The sequence below is a fragment of the Chiloscyllium plagiosum genome, chromosome 4 (assembly GCF_004010195.1).
Source record: "Chiloscyllium plagiosum isolate BGI_BamShark_2017 chromosome 4, ASM401019v2, whole genome shotgun sequence".
Lineage (NCBI taxonomy): Eukaryota > Metazoa > Chordata > Chondrichthyes > Orectolobiformes > Hemiscylliidae > Chiloscyllium > Chiloscyllium plagiosum.
In genome coordinates this window covers 48,122,477-48,139,019 of record NC_057713.1, presented here as the reverse complement: position 1 = coordinate 48,139,019, position 16,543 = coordinate 48,122,477, and the positions used below count along the sequence as shown (strand labels likewise).

At 42.4% G+C, this 16,543-nt stretch overlaps 1 protein-coding gene across 4 annotated transcripts in view; it reads left to right on the top strand.

The window, feature by feature from the left end:
- The window catches only part of LOC122549028 (RNA-binding Raly-like protein), a 634,594-nt gene that overhangs the window by 52,282 nt on the left and 565,769 nt on the right, over positions 1-16,543 (top strand). The window contains exon 2 of one of the 4 annotated variants that reach the window (XM_043688162.1): positions 7,815-7,901. The exons of the other annotated variants lie outside the window; for them this stretch is intronic. The gene's annotated coding sequence lies outside the window, so the exon portion shown is untranslated. The remainder of the gene's footprint in view (positions 1-7,814; positions 7,902-16,543) is intronic. 4 annotated transcript variants of the gene reach the window in all.

The window sequence follows — 16,543 nt, the reverse complement described above, 5'->3', positions numbered from 1 at the left end:
AAGGATGTGCCAGGGTTGGAGGATCTGAGCTACAGGGAGAGGCTGAACAGGCTGGGGCTGTTTTCCCTGGAGCGTCGGAGGCTGAGGGGTGACCTTATAGAGGTTTACAAAATTATGAGGGGCATGGATAGGATAAATAGGCAAAGTCTTTTCCCTGGAGTCGGCGAGTCCAGCACTAGAGGCCATAGGTTTAGCGTGAGAGGGGAAAGATATAAAAGAGACCTAAGGGGCAACTTTTTCACGCAGAGGGTGGTAAGTGTATAGAATGAGCTGCCAGAGGAAGTGATGGAGGCTGGTACAATTGCAACATTTAAGAGGCATTTGGATGAGTATATGAATAGAATTGGTTTGGAGGGATATGGGCCAGGTGCTGGCAGGTGGGGCTAGATTGGGTTGGGATATCTGGTCGCCATCGATGGGTTGGACCGAAGGGTCTGTTTCCATGCTATACATCTCTATGACTCTGTGACTCATCCACCTGGTCAAGTCTGCTCAGAATCTTATGTTTTAATTAAGACACCGCTGGCTCTTCCGTACTGCAAAGGATATAGGCCTATCCTTTCTAGCTTCTTCTCATAATGCAATCCAACTATTCCATGTAAGCCATGCTTCAAATGCATTAACATGCTTCCTTAACTATGATGACCAGTACTGTACACAATCAGTGCCATGTATAACTGAAACATAATCTCTCTACCCTCATATTCAGTTCTGTTCACAATAAACCATAGCATTCTATTGCTCAGTTAATTGCTGTACTTGCACAATAACTTTCTGTGATTCATGCATTAGGCCACCCAGCTCTCTCTGTACTTCAGAGTTCAACAATCTCCCACCATTTATGTAATATGCTTTCTGTTTATTCTTCTGGCAAAATGGACAATTTCTGGCTTTCTAACATTGTACTCCATTCACCACATCTTTGCCCACTCACAGCCTATCGATATCCCTTTGTAGTCAATTCTGAAGGGTCACCGGATCCGAAATGTTAACTTTGATTTCTCTTCACAGGTGCTGTCAGACTTTTCCAGCGGCTTTTGTTTCTGTTTCTGATTTACAGCATCCGCAGTTCTTTCAGTTTTTATATCCTTTTGTAGGCTCCTTACGTTTTCTTCACAATGCATTTTCCTACCTATTTTTGTATCATCAGTAAATTTAGCTACCATACCTTCATCTAAATCATTTACAGAAATTGTAAAGTGTCAAGGCCCCACCACCAACTATGTGACGCACAACTTGTATCTTCCTGTCAACCTGAAAAAGTCTCATTCATTTCTATTTTCTGCTTCCGGTTATCCAATCAATTTTCTACCCATGCCAATATTTTAGCCCAACTTCCATGAATTTTTATCTTCTGTCATAACCTTTGGTGTTGGATATTATCAAATGCCTTCTGGAAATCTAAGCAACATATATCCACTGGTTCCCTTTTATCCACAACACAAGTTACTTATTCAAAAGAAATTCAATAAATTAATTGAACGTGATTTCTCCTTAACGAAAGCATGTCGGCTTTGCCTTGAACTATTGAAGTATACATACAGACAGTGCTGCTAAATAGAGTATTTCACATTTCCCAGCAAAGACGCAGGAACAGCAATATCTTTTCAAGTCAGGATTCTTTGTGACTTGAAGTGGAATGTGCAAATGGTAGTGTCCCATTTGCAGCCCTTGTTATTTTAGTTGGCAGAAGAAGAAGGTTTGAAAGAAGCTCCTCTGTCAAAGGAGCAGGGGCAGGTTGCTGTTTGTATCTAGTCAACTGGTACACACTGCTGCCACTTTGCCAGAGTAAGTCAGCAAATCACCTTTAGGATGGATACCATCATTGAGACCGAGACAGCACAGGGAACTCCGTGCTTTTAGTTCTTCCAGGACATAATAAACGCTGCACAACTGACTTTTGGGGACACTATATGGAAATGGAGAGCTTCCATCCCATCAGTGTTCAATCAGAAGGAAAATGCAAGCCTGTGCCCTTTAGACGGCAGCTACCGTAATGTCTTCATTATGTGACCCTTGTCTATCACATCATTTGTTTGATCAATCTAGATGACAGAAGATGGCTGCTATGAGAACTGGAATACCTCCTTCTTACCTGATCGTAATGAAAGTCATGGACTCCAAGAATATTGTGGAGCAAACTGTATGGAATCTGAAATCAAGTTTCAGCTGTCTTGACCATGCAATTGAAGGAGATTCTGCAAAACACAAGCCAGAAGGAAATTATCCTACAGGATAGCCTTAGACATCTTGGGTCATGTCCTCATTAACTTGCCAGTTCACTATCCTTAGTGCCTGTGAATTAGGGAAGAGAGAATCAATCAGGTTTCTCTTTCTATCGGAATTCAGTGCTTCACCAGTGGATTTAATTCATCATTCATTTTGAATAGTCCTGAATTTTGGGAATTTAGATGGCCTCTCTCTCTTTCCAGATGTTTTCAAACATCCATATTCTCTCATTGCATTTCTGAAAGTTATTTCCATGCCACTTGTTCCCAATATAGTCTGTAATGTTTCCTCTTTGATATTGAGAATATTTTATCAAGATACCATTAATAACATACATAACAAGTTAATGATTGCAAAAAATAACTAAACTGTATGCAACTTCAAAGGTCACTTGCTGTAGGTGCTGTATGAATTGTCTGTAATGTAAATACGGATATTGCTTTTGTGGTTTTAGTTCTTTTGTCTGACTTTCCCACAACTATTCACTATTGCCCCAGACATTATTTTTACCTTGACCCATTATTATAAATGCAGCATGTCATGTCTGTTTTACTTAAAGACTGTCTGCAAACAAAACGTCCATTTTAGGATCTTCAAATTTAACAGAGAATAGTGATCATTGTTTTTACATAAAGTAAATAGTAATGTTTAATGCCAGCGAGTTTAATGCTGTAATTTCTTCATTACTAAACTTGCATGGATTCACTGTCTGTGTCTGGTGATTTATTGATTACAATGCTACACTGGACTTTCTTGTAATATAGTTGGGGAAACCTGTTTGTAAAACAGCACTGCTGATAACTGGGAACCATTAGGTGACCATATTCAGGTAGTTGTCATTCAGTGACTTTGTTGAAAACATCCAGAAATTCTGCTTTTAAGAAAGTTCATACATTTTGGAAAGGTGCTATCTGAGTGAAACCTTTGTAAATTTTGTAATTTTCTAATGATCAACTAAGTGCTTATTACTAATGTTTACAGAGGACAGTAAATTAATCAAGTGGGGGTGGTTCACTGTTTAGCACTGCTGCCTCACAGCACCAGAGACCCGGGTTCAATTCCAGCCTCGGGCGACTGTGTGGAGCTTGCATATTCTCCCCGTGTATGTGTGGGTTTCCTTCCACAATCCAAAGATGTGCAGGTTAGGTGATTTTGCTGTGCTAAATTGCCCATTGTGGTAAGGGATGTGTAGGTTAGGTGCAGTAGTCGGGGGTAAATATAGGATACTAGGGTAGAGGAATGTGTGGGTTACTCTTTGGAGGGTTGGTATGGACTGGTTGGGCCGAAGGGCCTGTTTCTACCTGTAGGGACTCTCTGAGTATAATCTTAACACTGCCAGATATTTAGCATATCTTAAGGCAAAATTAACAGAATAAGTGAAATCAGTAAACATGTGAAATACTGTTTATTGTTTAGATGGTATAGAATTAACTGTAGCTGAATGGTAGTATTCAGAGTCTTGGACTGGAATTTGCCAGCTATGGCAGGAACAGAGTTGGAGGATCGGTCAAGTAGTGCTGCCAGAGAGGTTTTCTGATGATGGATAGGAGGTGGGCAAGTGTGTGGATTGGCTGTCTGTTGCAAAGAGACTGGGGTCTGGTTTTCCAAATTAAGGCCTGCACTGAGAGGGTGCAGAAAAGACTTACAAGGATGTTGCCAGAGTTGGAGTGTTTGGGCAATAGGGAGAGGCTGAATAGACTGGGGAATCTTTTTCTCCTGGAGCATTGGAGGCTGAGGGGTGACCTTATGGAGATTTATAAAATCATGAGGGGCATGGTTAGGGTTAATAGATTAGATTAGATTACTTACAGTGTGGAAACAGACCCTTCGGCCCAGCAAGTCCACACCGACCCGCTAAAGCGCAACCCACCCAGACCCAATCCCCTACATTTACCCCTTCACCTAACACTACGGGCAATTTAGCATGGCCAATTCACCTAACCTGCACATTTTTGGATTGTAGGAGGAAATTGGAGCACCCAGAGGAAACCGGCGCAGACACGGGGAGAATGTGCAAACTCCACACAGAGAGTCGCCTGAGGCGGAAACTGAACCTGGGTCTCTGGCGCTGTGAAGCATCAGTGCTAACCACTGTGCCACCGTGCCGCCGACAAATAATTGATTTAGATTAGATTCCCTACAGTGTGGAAACAGGCCCTTCGGCCCAACAAGCCCACACCAACCTTTCGAAGAAGCAACCCACACCCCGTGACTAATGCACCTAACACTATGGCCAATTTAGCATGGCCAGTTCGCCTGATCTGCACATCTTTGGACTGTGGGAGGAAACCGGAGGAAACCCACGCAGTCACTGAGAGTGTGTGGGTTGAACCCGGGAATTGAACCCGGGTCCCTGGCGCTGTGAGGCAGCAGTGCTAACCACTGAGCCAACGTGCCGCCCTTTACGGTTTAGCCTTTAACCGAGGTCTTTATCCCAGAATGGGGAAATCAAAAACGAGAGAGCACAGGCTTAAGGTAAGAGGGGAAAGATTTAAAAAGGACTTGAGGGACAACATTTTCACGCAGAGAGTGGTGCTTATATGGAATGAGCTGCCAGAGGAAGTGGTGGAAGTGAGTACAATTACAGCATTTAAAAGGTATCTGGATAGGTACATGAATAGGAAGGGTTTAGAGGGATATGGGCCAAATGCTGGCAAATGGGACTATGGCAGATTGGGATGTCTGGTCAGCATGGATGAGTTGGACCAAAAGTCTCTTTCTGTGCTGCATGACTCTATGGTTCTTCCAGTCCAGTGAGTTTGCTGAGGTTTTGGAGCTGATTACATGCCATTGTCGGAAGTCTGCTAATTCTCCTTTATCAAACAGCTGTGCCAGAGTTAGCAAATGAGGAGCTGCTTCTGGCACCATCCCTGAGTCAACTCCTGATCACTAGGAGTGAACATGGGGCCCCCATTTGATTTAGTGAACTGAAAGCCAAGATAGAGTGATTAGATGAGTGTAACCTCGTGCAGTGCTGGTTGATAGCAGCACTGTTTTAGATGAGAGGTACAGCATAAATAGTAGTAGTATACATGAAGACAATGTTTCCTTCTTTCCTAGCAGTCATTGTGAAGAAGAACATATGGCATGTGACACTCAGCTGGGAGTTGAACAGGAGGCCAAGGTTGCAAACTTCCGTCAATAACATCAGCCAGAGTCAGGTGTGCCAAGTGTTTAAAACTTATGGTGGGGATCTCAAGGCATCTGAATCACTATTAGTAAAGTCACATGATAGTGATCAAAGAAGATATTTTAGTTTAGTTTAATGTATTCATTTGTGGGATGTGGGCATTGCTGGCTGGCCAACCTTTACTGCCCGTCTTTAGTTGACCTTGAGAAGGTGGTGGTGAGCTGCTTCCTTGAGCCACTGCAGTCCACCTGCTGTGGGTTGACCCACAATGTCATTAGGGAGGGAATTGCAGGATTTTGACCCAGCAACTATGAAGGAACAGCAATATATTTCCCAGACAGAATGGTGAGTGGCTTCGAGGGAACTTAGTGTTCCCATGTATCTGCTGCCCTTGTCCTTCCAGGTGATGTAGTCACGGGTTTAGAAGGTGCTGCCTGAGGATCTTTGGTGAATTTCTGCAATGTATCTTGTGGATAGTACACATTGTTTCCACGAAGCATCAGTGGTGGAGGGAGTGGATGCTTGTGGCTGCAGTGCCAATCAAGTTGGCTGCTTTATTCTGGATGATGTCAAGTTTTTTGACTGTTGTTGGAGCTGAACTCATCTAGGCAAGTGGGAACTACTCCATCACACTCCTGACTTGTGTTGTGTAGATGATGGACAGGGGATTTGGAGAGTCAGGAGGTGAGTTACTCGCTGAAATATTCTTCACCTCTGACTTGCTTTTGCAGCCACTGTTTTTATGTTTTGAGTTCAGTTGAGTTTCTGGTCAACGATTATCCCAGGATGTTGATAGTAAGAGATTCAGTGATGATAATGCCATTGAATGCCAAAGGGCGGTAGTTAGATTGTCTCTTATTAGTGATGATCACAGTCTGGCATTTGTGTGGCATGAATATTACTTGCCACTTGTCAGACCAAACCTAGATATTGTCCAAATCTTGCTGCATTTGAACATGAACTGCTGTTTTATAACCAAGGTGTATAATTAATGAATGGTCACTTGGCTTACTGTTAGAGGTTAAAGATAGGCCACAGCTTCACTAAAGGAAAAACTGCGATCAGAAAAGTATGTTGTTTTATTACATTTGAAACAGTATGTTCAAATGGAATAACTGTTCTATCTGTTGAAATTCTCACTTCGTGCTTGATAGATTATAGGGATGGTTTCCTACCACTGATCTTTATCAAGCTATTGAACTAAAGTATAGCTACTTTTGGCTATCTAGTGCAGTCAAGAATGATTGTCTTTCATGAGTCTAAAGATAGTATGAGGCTGACTGGGAATCTGCAGGTTTTATGGCACTTACAAGAAATTGTTCTCAGACAGGATATTTGGTTTGTATTATTAGTTGGACTCATGGCTTGTTCTTTTGTCACTGTCTCTTATTCTTTTCTGCATTTTGTCATTACTGGATCTCAGAATGCTGAAAATTTCCCTATAACCTCTGCCTCCATTTTGATTGGTCCAGAGCAATGATATCTACTCTTGGGAGACCAATGTTATATATTCATAAAATCCCAGCAGTGTGGAAGCAGACCATTTGGCCCATCGAGTCCATGCCAACCCAAGAGCAACTCACCCAGACCTACTCCCCCTACCTTATGATCCTGCATTTCCCATGGCTAATCCGCTTAGCCTGCACATCCCTGAAAACTATGGGCAAGTTATCATAGCCAATGCACCTTGTGTGCATATGTTTGGATTGTGGGAAGAAATAGAAGCACCCGGAAGAAACCCACACAGACACAGCGAGAAAGTACAAACTCCACAAAGTCAGTCACCCAAGGCTGGAATCGAAAATGGGTCCCTGGCACTTTGAGGTGGCAAAGCTAATCACCGAGTCACTGTGCCACCCCAATCTTCCTGTTGCCTTTGAAGTGCTTCATCTGTTCTCCTTGGGTGCGTGTGTCCTGACTGAGCTGAGAGAAGGTTGCTTGATTTGGGAGCCTGATATCTGACATTCAAACGATATGATCATCTAATATAGTTTATAACTATGTTTGTAGCCTCAAAAGTTATTGTGCCTGCCTGTGAGAGGACATGTCTTTTTATTTGTTAATGGGATGTGGATGTCACCGTCTTGACCAGCATTTATTGCCCATTCCTAATTTCTCGGATGGCAATAATGAGTCAACAGCACTACTATAGGTCTGAAGACACCATGTAGGCCAGTTCCAGGTAAGGATGGCAGATTCCTTTCCTAAAGAACGTTAGTGAACCAGATGGGACTTTGTACAAGAACCAACAGTGGTCACATAGTTGCAATTAGGCAAGCTTTTTATTTGAGATTTTTTTGAATTCATATGTCACCAATATTCCTTGGTGGGTTTTGAACTCATGTCCTCAGAACATTAGCCTAAGATTCTGGATTGCTATCACTGCACCACCATCTCCCCAGATGTTGCTGTTGTTACTGATGTTAATGCATTTGTCCTTCCATTTAATACGTAGGATCTTCTGCAGGCTTCATTGATGATATGGCTCCAGTGCCTTAAGGGGCCTCCTGTATGCTGCCTGTACACAGCCTTACACTGTAAGGTAGGGATCACTACTGAATAATAGACCATGGCTTTCAGTTTTAACATTGTGATCTTCAATCAAGTGGCCAAAGGCAGAACATTTCAGACTGTTGAATTTCTTTGGATTTCTTCAGTTGGATTTCTTTGCCAATGTCAGCTTCAATAAAAGATATGGGAAATATCCCACATTTTCTAAGGATTCAGCTGAAGTATGTAAATTAGGAATTTGCTAACTTTGGTGGTCTTAATGTTGAAATGTGAATCCTGTCTTCTCATATTGCTCAGTAAATATATTGATGATTACGTGGTGCAGAGGTTGGTAATGTGAAATAAACTATTATCTGAAAAGGCATGATCTCGTCTTTGTTTCAGATGGCATCAATTAACAGGATTCAGACTGAGGAGTTTACTGATAAGAAGGTAGCTCAGTAGGTAGCACTCTCAAGTCCAAGTCAGAACATCACGGACTTAAGCACCAGTTGGAAAACTTGAGACTGTCACTCCATGCAATATGAGGGAGTTCTATAAATGTTAATACTTCCCACATTTGGACACAAGGTTAAACTGCAGTCTATATCCATTTATCTGGTAGAATAGAGATTGCTAAGTATTATCAGAGCACATCAGGCTGCATTCTCATGTCCTACCTAACATTCTTACCTCAGCTAATGTTACTAAAACCAGTTTAATTGGTCTTTCATCTCAATTGCAGGTTTTAGGTTTGGTATGTGCAAGTTAATCAATATCTGTCAAAAACAAAACCAAAATATATCAAAAAAAAGAGTTGTGAAACCCAAAAATGTGTTATGTTAATGCAAGCTCTTTCTACTATCAAGGTAGATGAGAATAATTCATTTCATATTGTATTTAAAAATCTTCAAGAATAATACCTCACATAATCAATTCAGATGAAGGGATATTTGATAAATCTAGATAGAGGATTGGATTGACTGAACATACAAAATTGATGAACCACTGTTATCCTAATTATCCATGTACCCTCTAGTGATAGACAGTCCATTTGAAATAAGCCAGCATGGCTACTGATGCGAACACTGCCAGGATTCTCACTTACAACCATGTAAATATCTCTAAAATCTTATTATAATCCCATTTCATTTCAGGAAAAAGTTTAGATTAGATTACATTACAGTGTGGAAACAGGCCCTTCGGCCCAACAAGTCCACACCGACCCGCCACCCATCCATACCCCTACATTTACCCCTTACCTAACACTACGGGCAATTTAGCATGGCCAATTCACCTGACCTGCACATCTTTGGACTGTGGGAAGAAACCGGAGCACCTGGAGGAAACCCACGCAGACACGGGGAGAATGTGCAAACTCCACACAGTAAAATCAGAAATGTTCAAGATAAAAGAATAAACTTTTAATTCTGATCACTTTCATAGAACATCACAGTGCAGTACAGGCCCTTCAGCCCTTGATGTTGCGCCGCCCTGTCATACTAATCTAAAGCCCATCCCATCTACACTATTCCATGTACGTCCATATGCCTGTCCAATGACAACTTAAATGCACTTAAACTTGGTGAATCTACTACCATTGCAGGCAAAACATTCCATACCCTTACTACTCTCTGAGTAAAGAAACTACCTCTGACATCTGTCTTATACCTATCTCCCCTCACTTTAAAGTTGCATCCCCTCGTGTTTGCTGTTCCTATACTTGGAAGAAGACTCTCCCTGTCCACCCTATCTAACCCTCTGATTTTCTTGTATGTCTCTATTAAGTCACCTCTCAACCTTCTTCTCTCTAACGAGAACGGCCTCAAGGCCCTCAGCCGTTCCTCGTAAGACATTCCTTCCATACCAGGCAACATCCTAGTAAATCTCCTCTGCACCCTTTCCAAAGCTTCCACATCCTTCTTATAATGCAGTGACCAGAACTGTACACAATACTCCAAGTGTGGCCGTCCCAGAGCTTTGTACAGCTGCAGCATAACCTCCTGGTTCCAGAACTCAATCCCTCTATTAATAAAGGCCAAAACATTGTATGTCTTCTTAACAACCCTGTCAATCTGGGTGGCAACTTTCAGGGATCTGTGTATATGGACACCGAGATCTTTTTGCTCATCTGCACTCCCAAGAATCTTACCATTCGCCCAATACTTTGCATTCTGATTACTCCGTCCAAAGTGTATCACCTCACACTTGTCCAGCTCTGCATCCTATCTATGTCTCTCTGCAACCTACTACATCCTTCGTCACTATCCACAACTCCACTGACCTTAGTGTCACCCACAAATTTACTAACCCACCCTTCTAAGCCCTCATCCAGGTCATTTATAAAAATGACGAACAGCAGTGGACCCAACACTGACCCTTGCGGTATGCCGCTAGTAACTTTCTTCAATAACCAGCAATCAAATATTCTGCAGGATTAATTTAATGGCTGAAAATGCACATTATTATTTAATTAAGTGCTAGCATCATAAATTGCACTAGAAAATGGACCATGAATGTTCTGAATGAGCTTGACAGACGGGATCGAAAGCATGTGGTAACCTGTGGATGGATTAAACTGTGGGGAATAATAAAATGGACTGATGCACTCAATGTACCAACAAAGCCTGGAGAAAGAAACAGGAAATGATTCTGTTCCCTTAGGCTGCTCCAAGCTAAATACTGTACGACAATGAGTGGCTGCACTATTCATTATCCCTGATTGCTAATTACCCCTTTGAATGATTCAGCTGTGTCTGCTGTTGGATAATTGGTTTAGAAATTTATGGTTAGAGTTTATAGCAGTGTTTGCATTGCAAAGGTGCTTCATATCTGTGATTTTTAAAATAATCAATTCTCTTCAGCATTTTTATTAACCCTTAAATTAATAACATTTTATATAATGACTTACAGCTGGAGGGCAGGAATATAGGCGATGACTTTTAAAATTTCAATCACATCTATGCCATGGCAACAATTAGTAAGTGCTCTTTATTTGAATATTGAAAACTGATCTCATGCAATTCTATCTGTTGACTAATTTGAAGAAGCAAAGGAGAAATTATCTCTAGTATTCAACAAAGGGTGAGTGTCTGTATTGGAAATACAAAATAGCTAAGGCACAATTGACAGTTTCAAAAAATAGAAGACCAAATGTTAAAACTTAAAAGCAGTTTTGAACCTCATACTTCCATTGACCTGTTGAGTTGTATTTCCAGATGGTTTGCTACTGACAATGGTTGACCATTTACTGAAGGGCGGGAATTTTTGGATGTTGATAGTTTTTGCAGTCCTCTGACAATATCCTGAATCAACTCAGCTTGTGAGTTCAACTCCCTCCATTGCCGACTGCAGTATTAAGTGTAATAAACCTGGTATCTAAAGCAGTGGCTTCAGAAAAGTAAAGTCCTGAAACTGTTTGATTCCTTACTGGCTCACTGTCGTTCACGAAAAAGAGCTCACACCCTCTGCCTCTTTTTCCCTACATTTGATTCAAGTCCCATATGACATGATTGACTTTTTATTGTTCTTTAAAGTGCTTTTCAATTGCCAAATCAGTCATTACAGTAGGACAATCACCACTTACTCACAATCAACTGGAAATAAGTAACAAATGCAACTTTTCCAACCCAATCTGTATTCTGAGAATGAATAGGGGGAGAAACAAAATAGCTGTTTGGCAGAGACAGAGGCATTCGGTTCCTGATATAAGTTTAAAGATTTTGCCTTAGGCTGTCCAGCTGTGGCAGCGAAGCAATGGTTAAGTCAATTTATTGAAGAAAAGATCCAATTAATTGTAAATATATTGCACTTTCTTCACACTTGAGTTGATGGCTATTCAATTTTTTTATCTGTGCAAACAAATACCTGAAATGGCTTCTCTTTCTAAATTACCATTTGAGACCACTGGGATGAGGATAGTGTAGAAGTTACATTCTAAATTGGGGAGAGCTGATTTCAGTATCACTAGACAAGATCTGGCAAAATAGACTGGGAACAAGTACTGGCAGGTAAGTCTACATTTGAAAAGTGGGAGTCTTTTAAATATAGCATAGTGAGAATTCAGGGCCGAGGTGTTCCCTAAGAGGGAAAGACAAGGTCACCAAGTCTAGGGAACCCTGGATGTCAAGGAATTTTGAGAGTTTGATTAAGAAAAAGAAGGAAGCACATGTCAGGTACAGTGTATTAAAAACAGTGGAAACCTTCAAAAGTATTGAGAGTGGAGGAGATTGCTTAAAAGGGAAATTAGAGGGGCAAAGAGGGGCCACAAAATACCTTTGGCAGATGGGATCAAGCATACCTCCAAGGCTTTTCTTACATATATCAAGAATAAAAGGATTACCAGGGTCAGAGTGGGATGTATTATAGAGACCAAAAGGCCAACGTGTGCTTGGAGGCAATGAATATGGTGAGATCTTAATTAAGTACTTCAAAGAGGAGAAACAGTGTAGCCGGAGATTTCAGTTGGAATTGAGTGTTTCCGGAACATGTTAAGATTAATAAAGAGGCGATGTTAGTTGTTTTAGCAGACATAGAAGTACATAAATCTCGAAGGTCTGATGAGGTGTATCCCAGGCTGCTAGTGGAGGGAGGTGATTAATGGGCCCTGTTGGAGATATTTAATACTTTGTTGGTCACAGGTCAAGTGCCAGGTAACTGGAGGATAGCTAATGTGGTGCTTTTATTCAAGAAGGACAGCATAGATAAAACAGGATGTTGCCTGGGCTGAAATGTCTGTTACGAGGAGAGATGGGATATGCTGAGTTTGTTTTCCTTGAAGCAGAGGGGGCAGAAGGTGGATCTGATAGAGTTATACAAAATTATGAGAGGCATAGATGGAGTAGCTTGTGAGAATTTCTTCCCTATGGCAGATGTGTCTCAGACCAGAGGGTATACGTTTAAGGTGAGGAGCGAGTAGCTTAGAGATCTGAGGAAAGAAATTTCACCCAGCAGATGGTAATGTGAAGGGTGGCAAATGCAGATAATCTCGCAACATTTAAGAATCATCTGGATGAATACCTAAAATGCCAGGAAATAGTAAGCTATAGATCAAGTGCAGGTAAATGGGATCAGTGTAGTTTGCTATATGATGACTGAAGAGTCTGTTTCTATGCAGTATAACTCATGACTCCCAAGGATGTCTCCTTCACCCCTCCTACTGGTCATCTCCACACAGCTCTTTGCAATATCATGATGTTAGGTTCCTTGTGTACACTAATGATACCAGCACTACCTGATAATTATGTCTTTGCCCCCACCACTGTCTCTGATTTGTTATAATGCATTTGTCTAACATTCAATAACAAAATGAATAGAAATGTCCTTCAACTAAATATTAAGGCAAATATCTTTAATCTGCCCTACAAGCTTCATTAGTTAGCCAACAACATCATTCCTCTTTCTGGTTTGATGCTGAGACAAAACTATTTGTGACCTTGGTGTCATATTAGGTCCTGAAGTGATCTCCCGACCATATGTCTATGCCATCAAAAGATTCTCTAAACCTATGTCTGTAACATTGCCTGTTTCTGTCTCTGTGACTATCTACTAATGAAAACTCATCCTTGTCCTTATTATGTCTAAACTTGATTATTCTGATGTTGACTATTCTACCCAAAAACAAGACGTCATCTTAAATCTACCTTCTGCAGACTGGTGAGGTCACAAAGTGCATTTTTATCATTGCACAAAGTTGAAGCATTATAACGAGGCAGTTATGAGTCTTTTTACTGCATCTGAGATTTAAATTTAACAATTGACATATTGTTCATCAAAATAACATCCCATTACTTTTATCTAATATGGTAGCTACTGAATACATACAGCCTTAAGCTGGAGTTTCCACACATATTTGTAAAGACGTAGATTGTGTCAGTGGCTTCAGCATTTTCCAACATTTTGTTAGCAGATTAAAATTGTTTCCTGTCCTTTTCAGTCTCCTCCTCCTTTGCACATTATAGCCTCATTCTCATGCTTTGCATCCTCTAGTATCATCAATAGTCACAGGTGAGGTGCCGGAAGACTGGAGATTGGCTAACATGGTGCCACTGTTTAAGAAAGGTGGTAAGGACAAGCCAGGGAACTATAGGCCAGTGAGCCTGACATCAGTGGTGGGCACGTTGTTGGAGGGAATCCTGAGGGACAGAATGTACATGTATTTGGAAGGGTAAGAACTGATTAGGGATAGATTAGAGTGGTGCTGGAAAAGCACAGCAAGTCTGACAGCATCCGAGGAGCAGGAAAATCGACGTTTCGGGCAAAAGCCCTTCATCAGGAATAGAGGCTGGAGTGGATAGGTGGAAAGGATGATAGGCAGGTAGGACACGTCATGAGGGCGGTGCTGAGCTGGAAGGTTGGAGCTGGGGTGAGGTGGGGGAAGGGGAAATGAGGAAACTGGTGAAATCCACATTGATGCCATGGGGTTGAAGTGTTCTGAGGTGGAAGATGGGGCATTCTTCCTCCAGGCGTCGGGTGATGAGGGAGTGGTGGTGGAGGAGACCCAGGACCTCCATGTCCTCGGCAGAGTGGGAGGGGGAGTTGAAATGTTAGGCCATAGGGCGGTGGGGTTGATTGATCCCTACTGATTAGGGATAGTCCACATGGCTTTATGCGTGGGAAATCATGTCTCACAAACTTGATTGAGTTTTTTGAAGAGGTAACAAAGAGGATTGATGATGGCAGAGTGGTACATGTGATCTATATGGACTTCAGTATGGCATTCAACAAGATTCCCCATGGGAGACTGGTGAGCAAGGTTAGATCTCATGGAATTCAAGGAGAACTCGCCATTTGGATACAGAACTGGCTCAAAGGTAGAGGACAGAAGGTAGTGGTGGAGGGTTGTTTTTCAGACTGGAGGCCTATGACCAGTGGAGTGCCACAAGGCTCGGTGCTGGGCCCTCTACTTTTTGTCTTTTACATAAATAATTTGGATGTGAGCATAAGTGGTATAGTTAGTAAGTTTGCTAATGACACCAAAATTGGAGGTGTAGTGGACAGTGAAGAAGGTCAGCTTAGATTACAACAAGATCTTGATCAGATGGGTAAATGGGCTGAGAAGTGGCAGATGGAGTTTAATCTAGATAAATGTGAGGTGCTGTATTTTGGGACAGCAAATCTTAGCAGGACTTATACACTTAATGGTAAGGTCCTAGGGGGTGTTGCTGAACAGAGACACCTTGGAGTGCAGGTTCATAGCCCCTTCCAAGTGGAGTCACAAGTAGATAGGATAGTGAAGAAGGCATTTGGTATGCTTTTCTTTATTGGTCAGAGTATTGTATTGGAGAGGTTTATAAAATCATGACTGGCATGGATAGGATAAATAGGCAAGGTCTTTTCCTGGGGGTGGGGGAGTCCAGAAGTAGAGGGCATAGGTTTAGGATAAGAGGGGAAAGATATAAAAGAGGGCAACATTTTCACACAGAGGGTGGTACGTGTATGGAATGAGCTGCCAGAGGAAGTGGTGGAGGCTGGTCCAATTGCAAAATTTAAAAGGCATCTGGATGGGTATATGAATAGGAAGGGTTTGGAGGGATATGGGCTGGGTGTTGGCAGGTGGGACTAGGTTGGGTTGGGATATCTGGTCGGCATGGACGAAGAGTCTATTTCTGTGCTGTACATCTCTATGACTCTATTTACACTTGCAGCCTCCTCCTTTTTACCCGGTAACCTCCACCTTCTACCTGCCACTGCCTTCTCCTCCTCCTCCCCCACAGTCTCCTCCTATTTCCTCTCTAACCTCCTCCTCTTTCCACTCCTATAGCTTCCTTCTCCTCTGGTCCTTCCTTCTACTTGCAACCTCCTTCATTCCCACCCTCTCGCAGCATGCTCCCTTCTTACCTCTTCTGACATGACCCCTTGTAGCCTCTTCCTCCCTCCTCGCAGTATTGTCATTTCTAACCCCTTTTTTTAACTTCCTCTTTTCCACTCTCCCCTTGTATCCTCCCCCTCCCTACCCTACACACCTCCACATTGGTAGCAGGAGCCATCCCTGCAATCTAACAGACTATGATTCTTGGGCCTGGCTGCGAGCAATTTTGAAGGCCTGTATCACACAATCCCTGAGGCCTGGACCCAGCATCCCCTAAGACCCAGCTCCTGGTAGTAGTACTGAAACAATTCCCTAAGAACAAGCAATACCTGGGTCGAGTCCTCACTGTCAGTCCCAGAGGCCAGGGCCCAGCAAATAGTACCTCCAGAAAATTGTTCCCTGTAGCCACTTAACTTTCGACTATATCTCCATTCATAGTCTGGAGATCAAACCCAGACTAGTGCACGAAGCATCTGCACTCTGCATTCATCAAACAACTCAACCTTCTGGTTCCCATCCATTTTAAGACTCCCTCCTACTCCCCAGGGGACATGTCCATCCTTGGCCTCCGCCAGTGTCAAAGTGAGGCCAAATTTAAACTGGAGGAACAACACCTGATATTTCGCCTGGGAAGCTTACAGGCAAATGGCCTCAAAATTGACTTCACCAGCTTCAAAATTCTCCATCCCCAGCCTTATCTCCTTTGCCTCCTTCTCAGCTCCCTGACCTGAAGTAACTTGTCCGTCTTCCTACTCACCTATCTGCTCCATCCTTCCCACTGACCAATCACATTAACCCCCTACTTGCATCCATCTATGACCATCTCACCTAGCCTCCCTGACACCCCCCCCCCAGCTCCAGCCCCAGCCCCAGCCCCCTCCCTC